The 9,179-nt window shown below is 38.8% G+C and overlaps 1 long non-coding RNA gene across 1 annotated transcript; it reads left to right on the forward strand.

Annotated features, from left to right (window-relative positions):
* Nucleotides 1-8,287: 8,287 nt before the first annotated feature.
* On the forward strand, nt 8,288-8,782 carry LOC122991718. The gene is made up of 2 exons (XR_006405896.1): nt 8,288-8,445; nt 8,702-8,782. It is a non-coding gene; the product is annotated as an uncharacterized LOC122991718 (long non-coding RNA).
* The last annotated feature ends 397 nt before the right edge of the window (nt 8,783-9,179 follow it).

Genomic DNA, 9,179 nt, shown 5'->3' on the forward strand with positions numbered 1-9,179 from the left:
ACATGGTGTGTGACACTGGAGGTATTTCATGACATAGATAAGACCCAGACAGTGAACTCTATGTCAGCATTTTTCCTACCATGTCATTCCAGTACAGTCATATAATTTAGTTTACAGCTCAAAAAACATGTTTGAGTGTGCAGTACCTTTAATTTCTCTTCTTGTCTTCATAAAATAAGCTAGCTTAGCTTAGCTTCCTAAGTGCTGTTTCTCCTTTGAGATGTTGGTAACAGGTAGCAGTTAGCCGTTGACAGCTAGCTGGTTGATTTGATTCAAAAAATATATCCAAAGATGATATTTCCTCTTCTGTTCTTGCTGATTAATGTCGTTGCCTCTTCTTTAGAGTCCTTTCTGAAGATTAGTTGAAGATTATTTTGCAAAATGTCCCACTAGGGATAAGTTCAAGATGTATTCAGGAGCTGATTTTTGGTTTTTGATTACAAACAGTAGATGGACAGAAAAACAAATACCATACCAAAGCAAAAATACAGTACATTTAATCACTATGAACTGTGCACCATCAATCTTTTTTTTATTGAACTAATTCAAAAGGACAGAAAAGCTAAACCACATTTTTTGTAGATATTGCATTTTTCCATTGTTTTCCCTGACAACTGTCAAAAGCCTACAGAGTGCAGTATCTGCACTTTTTAGGTTATATATGGTCCATGTCGATACTTTTCTGTGGTAAAATAATCTGTTTGCTGTTATCAGCAAACTTGTGGTGTTACTGTTGGAATAAAATGCTCGTTTTCTCTCTGTCAGTTTAACCCTTCTCTTGTCCTCGGGTCAAATTTGACCCGTTTTCAAATGTTTTTATATCAGAAATATGGATTTCTTTCATCTAATTGCCTGAAAATCACATGGATGGTTCCATACCACACACTTTGCAAGTAAAAGTAATGATCACTACTTTAATTGAATTTTGGATGTTTTATTAAAGTTTATAGCACCTGTGGACTGCAAGACAACAGGAGGGTTAAAACAGTCGGTGATAAACCTTTATTTTGAAAGTTGAAAGGACAGAGAGAGAGACAGGATGCCGCAGCCGTGTTCAAACCATGACCCTTGTAATTATGTGGTATGTGTGTTAACCAGAAGGCTACAGACGTGTCCTGGTGATGAGAAATGTATTTATTTTTTTTTGCATGTGAAAATGTTGCACGACGCAAAAAACCAAAAGGCCGCACCTGGCTCACTTTGTCCTTTGCTCATCGTCTTGTCTGACTCGCCACATGCTGTTGCTGTCGTTGCACTTCTGTTGTGTGAGGGGAAAAAAGTGCTGCTCCAGCAGTGATGCGACTAGAGGCGCGAAGCAGTAAGCCAAGACTCCAGAAGCTGCAGGAGCTCATGCATTGATCAGCATCTGTTCTCCTCTCTCCTCCTTCTTCATTCCATAGATTTGCCTCCATCTGTTTTCTCCTGTTGTATTTCTTCTCTTTCCGTCACTCTCTACTCATTCCATCTCCACTCTCGTCTCTATCGTTCCTTCCACTACCGTTTTCTCCTACATACGTTAGGTCCCAGGGGCCACGTTTAAACTCTAACATTACTAACTGACTTTATAAGGTGATAATGGTGGAGGATTTATTCATACCACCATCAATTTTAGTTCTTTTTAATTAATGGTGTTTAATATTATCCCATCACTTTATTGGACGTTTTGCAGCCTCACCGTGAAGCAATGACCTTCCTCATAGAGGGTGAGCTGAGAAATATTTCCCCAAAGCGATAATCACATTAGAGTAAGGGCGCTGATGAATTATTTTTTACGGCATACATTAAGCTTGGCCCCTTTGGTTGTCCAGTAATATCTTGGCCTTGTTTTTATGGAACAAACTTCATATGCAGGGGAGTTTTTTGCAGTAATTGAAACATGATTGAAATTAAAGCCGGAGGCCATGAAAGCACTTCAGCTGATCGAAAACCCACGGACGCAAAAAAAAAAATACATACAGGCTGCAGATGCACTCAGGCTCGGCACGCTGATTGAGTTTATGTTTGGCTCTTTTATTGTGCAGTATCATTTTTTTTTCTCTCGCTCTCTCTCTCTCTCTCTCTCTCAACAATACTTCAGACATGTCTCTCTTTGAAGCTCTTATCTGGTGGGACATCAAAGGTTTCTGCTAAACAGAGCGGGTCTGGTTATACTTCCGCAATTCATTTTAAGAAATCCTTTGTTGCGTATCGCTGCAAACATACATGACGTCGGTGTTTTTTTTTGTGTCTCAGAAAAAACTTTCACTTTTGATAACTGAGAAAATGTCGGTGGCTCCCATTGAAAGGTAAACAGGACTTACTTACAGTATGTCAGTAGAAACCCTCATTGTCTGGCGCACACCTCCGCCTTGGAGATAATCAGATTCGACAGCATAACATAAGATCAGCATCTAGATAAACAATGAGTCAGACACTTTCAAGTCTCTCTTACACATGTAAAAAAAAAAAACATCAGAAGGGACCATGACGCATCACTTTTTTGGGAGTGTATGACATTCAAAGAATCAGGAATCAGCTGTGTTTTGTTCAGAGTTAGAAAGCTTCACTGTGAGGACGAGACTTCTTCTTCTTGAGTGCCGTGTGCAGTCACCGGGGATAAATAAATACCTCCAAGACGTACTGTGAGTCTGGCTGCTTGATAAACAACACGTGTCAAATACAAGAGGATGTTTTGTGTGTCTGGAGGCTTTGGAAGTCACCTTTGACAGAGCTGTTGCTGACTAAAGGAAAGTCATGTAACAAGTAACTGATTAACCCTAGTGTAAATAAGTTTTCAATGAGTGATGAATAATTGATTACAGTTTTCAAATAATAAGTAATGCACCTTCCTTGCACTTGCAAGTCAGAAGTCAGACCCCTGCTTGTGTTTTATTACTAATTATGTAGTAATGCACCAGACATGTTGTAAGATATATAAGAATCTTCTGTTTTGTATAATCATTTATGTCAGATATGGTTTTTTCCACATGGAAAGTCCAATTACCTCATTAAAATCCTTAAAATGTCATCATCTCCTTATTATCCTTATTATTTAAAAAGAATCCAGAATCTATGAAAATGCAGATATTATTCATTTGAGAAGTTTAACTGCTGGACACAAAAAGTCTCCTCCGTCACTGTGAAGTCACATATCCACATCACACTTGTGTAAAGGTCTTTGCACACCAAGTCTGTTTTTTTCGTATTTTTTAAAATCCGTCATCTGACAAAAATCGTTACGCACAGAAACCTTGCACACTGAGTCCGATGTGTTTTATTACTATATTCATTGTGAAAATTCACAATATGAGGCAAATTGGAGTCGTCAAGCAGTGAGGATGATTTTGTGGTCCTCTAAATTCTAAAAAAGAAAAAGAACAGTTTCCACGATCCAATTGATCCTGAACAGAATCAGCCTGCTGTGTTTTCATTTATTATTCAATTATATCGATGAAACTCAACTTTTCTTGGTTTAGATTAAAACCCCATCATCTCGTCCTTTCAAGAAAAAAAAGTGTTTAATTTGAGACATTCGCAGGAAGTGTCGGATTCCATCGAAAACAATTTAACAAGTATTTTGGTATTTTTTGGGTAAATGAGAAACTGTTGTTGAGTTTGGTTTTTGTTGCAGCAACTGAAAAGAAAATGTTGAGCTTTTATTTGAGAATTATAACAACTTGATCGTGTTTTATATTAAATAAATCTGCACCGTCATTCTCCTGAAAGATCATGATCAATAGTCGTCCTGTGATCAGTCTGTGTATAACTTCTCTGCTAGAGCTGATAGTATCAGTGTTTCGAGGCTGTGTTTGCATGTACGGTGGCTCTGAGCGGTCAAACAACTCTGTAAGACTTTTGACGGATGCAAAAAAAAACACAGAAAATTGAACCTGCTCTGACGAAACTTTTGGTGATTGACACAATGTGATGTCGTATTTATTTTTTAACGTGCAAAGATTTTGGACAAAAAAAAAACGGACTTGGTGTGCAAAGACCTTCAGTTGCGTTCTGGACCACAACTGGCTTCCAAACTGGTTGTGATGTCACAAATCAGACTCTTATCTGAATGTTCAAACGGCCTTCTATTGTCAAACTCTACATACGTCATTCTGCACAGTTGAAGCACAAACATCAAACTGTAGAAGAAGAACAAGAGGAAAAACATATTTTGGAGCGGAGGTGGGGGGTGGAGGGGAGGGTGGGGGGGGGACTTTGAGAGTCAGATTGAGTTGTTTATGAACATTCTTGATATTAACTGGGCCTTGAGAAAGCACAGCTTGGCACCACTGTGAAAAAGAAAAGAATCTCTGGTGATTGCTCAAATCCGTATTTATACAACCCGCATCTCTTCAAGTATCTCTCCTCTATCCTCTAATCCCTTTATCTGGGAGATAGTACTTACTGCAGTGACAGGTGAGATAGCCTCCAGATTCACTAAAAGAACATTTGCCGAGTTTTCTTTTTTTTTTTCTTAGATGATAACATTAACAAAAATTTTCCCCTTAGTTGGTGGAGTGAGAGTTACATCGAACCCTCTAGAGAGGATTATCTCATTCTCAATACAGTATTTATCTTTGAACTGAACCAGCAGCCTTATAGACACACATTCTCATGCACACTTTTCATTTTCTCAGGTGCACACACACGAACACACACAAACCTTGCAGCGACTTAAAAGCCCCACACATAAACAGCAGCCTGCCTGCATACCCGAGTTATTGGATGTGTGGCCTGTATTCTGCTCAGCCAGGGATATTGTGGCAGGGGACGCTAAGGTATTAAGAGGTGGCCGAAGGGTTAATTTTGGAGGCTGAATGAGGCAATCTGCAGCTTTTACATACCGCTGAGGAGAAGAGAGCAACCTGGCACCATTTCACGGGTCACTACATCTGCAGAAATTAGATTGGAGGCAGTATTCTCAGCGCTGTGGAATATCAAGGTGTGTGCATGTCTCTGTGTGTGTCTGTGTGTGTGTGTGTGTGTGTGTAAGTGTGAGTGTGCAAGTCTAAAAGCTAACTCAGCAGGGGACAATGTCTGCAAAAAGCAGCGAGGGACTCAATCATCAGTAACAGCATAAGAACTTCAATTCATCCGTTGAAATCCATCAAAATCAGTCCACCCACGCCGTGTCGAGTAATCAAAGTAAATCAAAGTTCTGTGGAAAAAAAAAAAAAAAAGAGAGAATATCCTCAGAAAAGTTTTTCTAAACATCTCTTGTTTGACTTGTGAATGTGAATGGTCACCATGTTGGTTTAGCAGGTTATCATTTGCTATTTAGCACTAATCAGTACAGTTCATCCTGATGGGGAAGCCACTGGTTTTGCAGGTATTTAGTCACAAACTAAAGTACTGGACAAACTGAAATTTGAAATGATGGCACTATACAATATAAAGGACTCCATGACCTCGCCCCTAGCTACATTCCTGAGCTCCTTGTTCCCCAATCCACCTCACGACCTCTCCGATCCTCAAATCTCAGCCTTCTATCTATCCCTCATATCAAAAGGTGACCGCACATTTGCATTCCTAGCTCCCAACTCTGTAGAATCATCGTCCACAATCTGTTAGATCGGCTGAATCCTTGGACTGTTTTATATCAGCAGGCCTTTCTATAGACCTGCCTTCTTGTCCCCATGTCCTGCTTTATTTCATTCTGGTTGATTTCTCTCTGTGTCATGTTTATCTATTTTGTTGATCTATCTGTTTCAATTTTGCATGTTTCTGTGAGGTGCTTTGTAACTGTAACTAAAAAGTGCTATATAGATAAAAGATGACTTACTTACTATACAGTTTAATAAGTCAGGGGAGTCAAAAAAGTTATTATAATTCATCCTGTGTGGAACATGATTGTACTAAATCATGACAAACCATAATATTTCAGTCTGGAACAAGATGGTGGACCGACTGATTGAGCGTCTGTCATCATTAGAGCAACGCCAAGGCAAGTTGTTAGGCTGTACAGCTGATGTGAGAAAGGACGAACACCAGTTTATCACCATTAATAATCCATCATGTTGTGTAAGCCATCACTGCAGTAAAGTAACGGCCAGACTCACCAAAACATTATGTCAAAGTAAAATCTATTTAGCTTAAGAGCTGCTACAAGATTTTATGTTTTAAGTGTGTAATATGTATCGTGTATCCCACTTAGACAAGTTACCCTCAACGTTTAGCCAGCAAATGAGGTGAATTGCAACCAAAAACATAAGCTGTGTCTCAAATCACATCCTTCTGTTAGTACACTTTCATGTAGTACACTATGCACTTACTGGCGTAGTGCGTGAATTTCGACAGGGTAGTGTTGTCTCAAATCAAACACAGCTGGTGTGCACTTACCGGGAATGGCGTTCGCAAATTAGCATTAGCTAGCGTTAGCATTCACGTTATCGTTAGTGCTACCAAATCATTACAAACTGCTAAATTAACCCAAAAAACATACTGATGGCTTATATCCAGCAACAGTATAGTGGTGCTTAGTGCTAAAAAACACATGTATAACTTACATTTGTATAATGTGGTGATGTTCACCGTAGTTACAGTTTGAAAAGTGGTCCCTCCCCTTCCGCTACGTAGCCAAGATGGCGACCGTTGAGGGCGAGAAGTGTCCATAGTTCCACACTCAACTTTTTGACCGTTTCGAGTGCACCATCCGGGTTCTCACAGTGCATTTTTCCACACTTCTCAGTGTGAACGCACTTATGCACTCAAAACGTTAAGTGTAAGTACAGAAGTATGTGATTTGAGACACAGCACTGGTCTTTTCTTTCTTTCCAGGTTATCACACATAACCAGACTTCTGACTCAATCACACATGAGATCTGACAAATATGTTGTCAAAAAAAAAGGGGACAAGAAGACTTTGAAAATCCTGAGGCAGCTACTCATTTGGAAAAACCAGAATAGTCATTTTTTTCTTTTCTTGTAGCAACAAATGTACCATCTAATGACAGCTCATTGTGTTTCAGTCGTTGCCCCGCCGACTTTTGTTCTTAGATTTGTAGGAAAAGATTAATTTGAACTACAAAAGAGTCCAAGGGGGATATTTACTAAAGACAGACGGAGCGAGAGAGAGAGATAGAGAAATGCAAATTAAAAGATGGATTATAAAGTTAATTTACAGTAGCTCTCTGCTCGGCTCTGCAGCATAAAACAACAGAGCAGCCGTTCAGTCTGTTAGGTGTTTTTCACATGACTTTTTGTTTCCCACAGTAACCTCAGGCTTATTTTCCCAGACTTTTAATGCCTCAAACTTTTTTTTTTTTTTCTCATCACACCAATTATGTGGTGACTTTAAAAGCCAGAATTTCCTCAACTTTTTTTTTTTTTTTTATGAGTTTAATGCGAGGTGGAGTGGAGCGGAGTCAGCAGCCTCCATCTGGTTTCTGAAAGCTAATTGGCTAGTGATTCATCACTCGTCGGCCATTTTAGACAGGACGTGAGATACTAATGTTAGCACCACAGAGCGGGTCTATTCAGAAGTATTAAATTAAAATCTGCTACATACAGGCCACAATATGGGAGAACATCAACAGTGACAGATGGGCAGATGATGGATACTGATTGGATGCTGGGCTACAAATTACTGGGAGACAAGCTTGGAGCCGATAGCGACGCTTACACAAGCCAAAAGACTCTTCCTTTACAACCGTTTAAGTTAGTCATGAAAATATTTGTGACTAGTGTAAAAATAAATGTTGATTCTTCCACATTGTCCGAGCTCATAGTGCTCACTTTGAGCACTGAGAAGAAAACAGCAATTTGTTGTTATTTTTTTTGTTACATTTCTGTGTCCGTTTTGATTTTTTTGATGGTATATTTCTCTCATTTCCTTTCACCAAACATAGATTACATGATGTCACTTCAAGCTATTTCCAGGACAAGCAGAATTGGAGTTTAATGGCATAACATGGGCAGGTTATCTTGAAACTGTCAGAGATAAAGGCCGGTTTGTAGTGTCAGCTCCTCAAATCAAAGACTGAGGACTTTTTCCCTAAAAAAAATCATTTATCAGTGACACAAGGTGAACCAGAGGTAGCAATTTATCAGCTGACAGCAGCCTCAATGTACCAGCATGCAAAGTTATATTTTATTAAGTTTTTTTCTCAACTGGAAAAACTTTGTTTCTGTTACTCTCAACTATTTTCTCTGCACAGCTAAATGCAGCTAATTCACAGGTTTTATAAGGTTTGTCTGGCTCGGATGATCAAGGAAATAACAAACGACACATATACGCTGCAATCATTATGACGGGAACAAAGGGGGGAATGAGATGATATAGATATATAGTGACAAAGTCTATGTACACTGTAAAAAAAAAAACTAGCTGGTTTAACTTTAAATGTAACCTGGCTGCCTTTAAATGTTGAGTTAAGCAAACTAAGAAACTGAGTTCCTTACACTTAGAATAAAGAGCTGGGGTGACAAAGGTCAAGGTGAAAAAATAGTCCCATCAACTTTATACTTCAAGTTTAACCCTCCTGTTGTCTTGCAACTTTTGTCCTCCCGGGTCAATTTTGACTCGGGAGGACAAAAGTCCACAGATGCTATAAACTTTGATAAAACACCCAAAATTCAATGAAAGTAGTGATCATTACTTTAACTTGCAAAGTGTGTGGTATGGAACCATTCATGTGATTTTCAGGCAATTAGATGAAAGAAATACATATTTCTGATATAAATAACATTTGAAAACGGGTCAAATTTGACCCGCGGACAACAGGAGGGTTAATCAACAAATTAATTTAGTGATACCAACAAGGCATTTCAAACCTTGCACAAACCTAAATCCTAGTTAAGACTAACAAACTTATTGATATCTTGAGTTATACAAACAATAAAATAAAAGTTGTTTAAACTAAGCATCTTATTGAAACAATTTATATTTACTCCTTATAGGGAGGAGGTCGGGGTGGATGGATGAGTCACTGTTCAATATCTGTTTCCAACAGCGAGTCAACACTATTTCTACCCCCTAACCTTAACAATGAAGTCTCCTAACCTCCAGGAAGTAGCCATTTTAACCAAAACCATCTTTTCCTAAACTTAACCAAACGTGAACCACAGTGTCGTCACATCATAAAACACAACAAATTGAAAATCTTAAAACTATTTTTCAATTTGTAAGTTTTGGAGGGAATAATCAAATGATGTCATCCTGCTGATAACCGCTGATCAGATCAGAAAACGCTCACATGTGTCAT

The sequence above is a fragment of the Thunnus albacares genome, chromosome 11, assembly GCF_914725855.1.
Source record: "Thunnus albacares chromosome 11, fThuAlb1.1, whole genome shotgun sequence".
Classification (NCBI taxonomy): Eukaryota; Metazoa; Chordata; class Actinopteri; order Scombriformes; family Scombridae; genus Thunnus; species Thunnus albacares.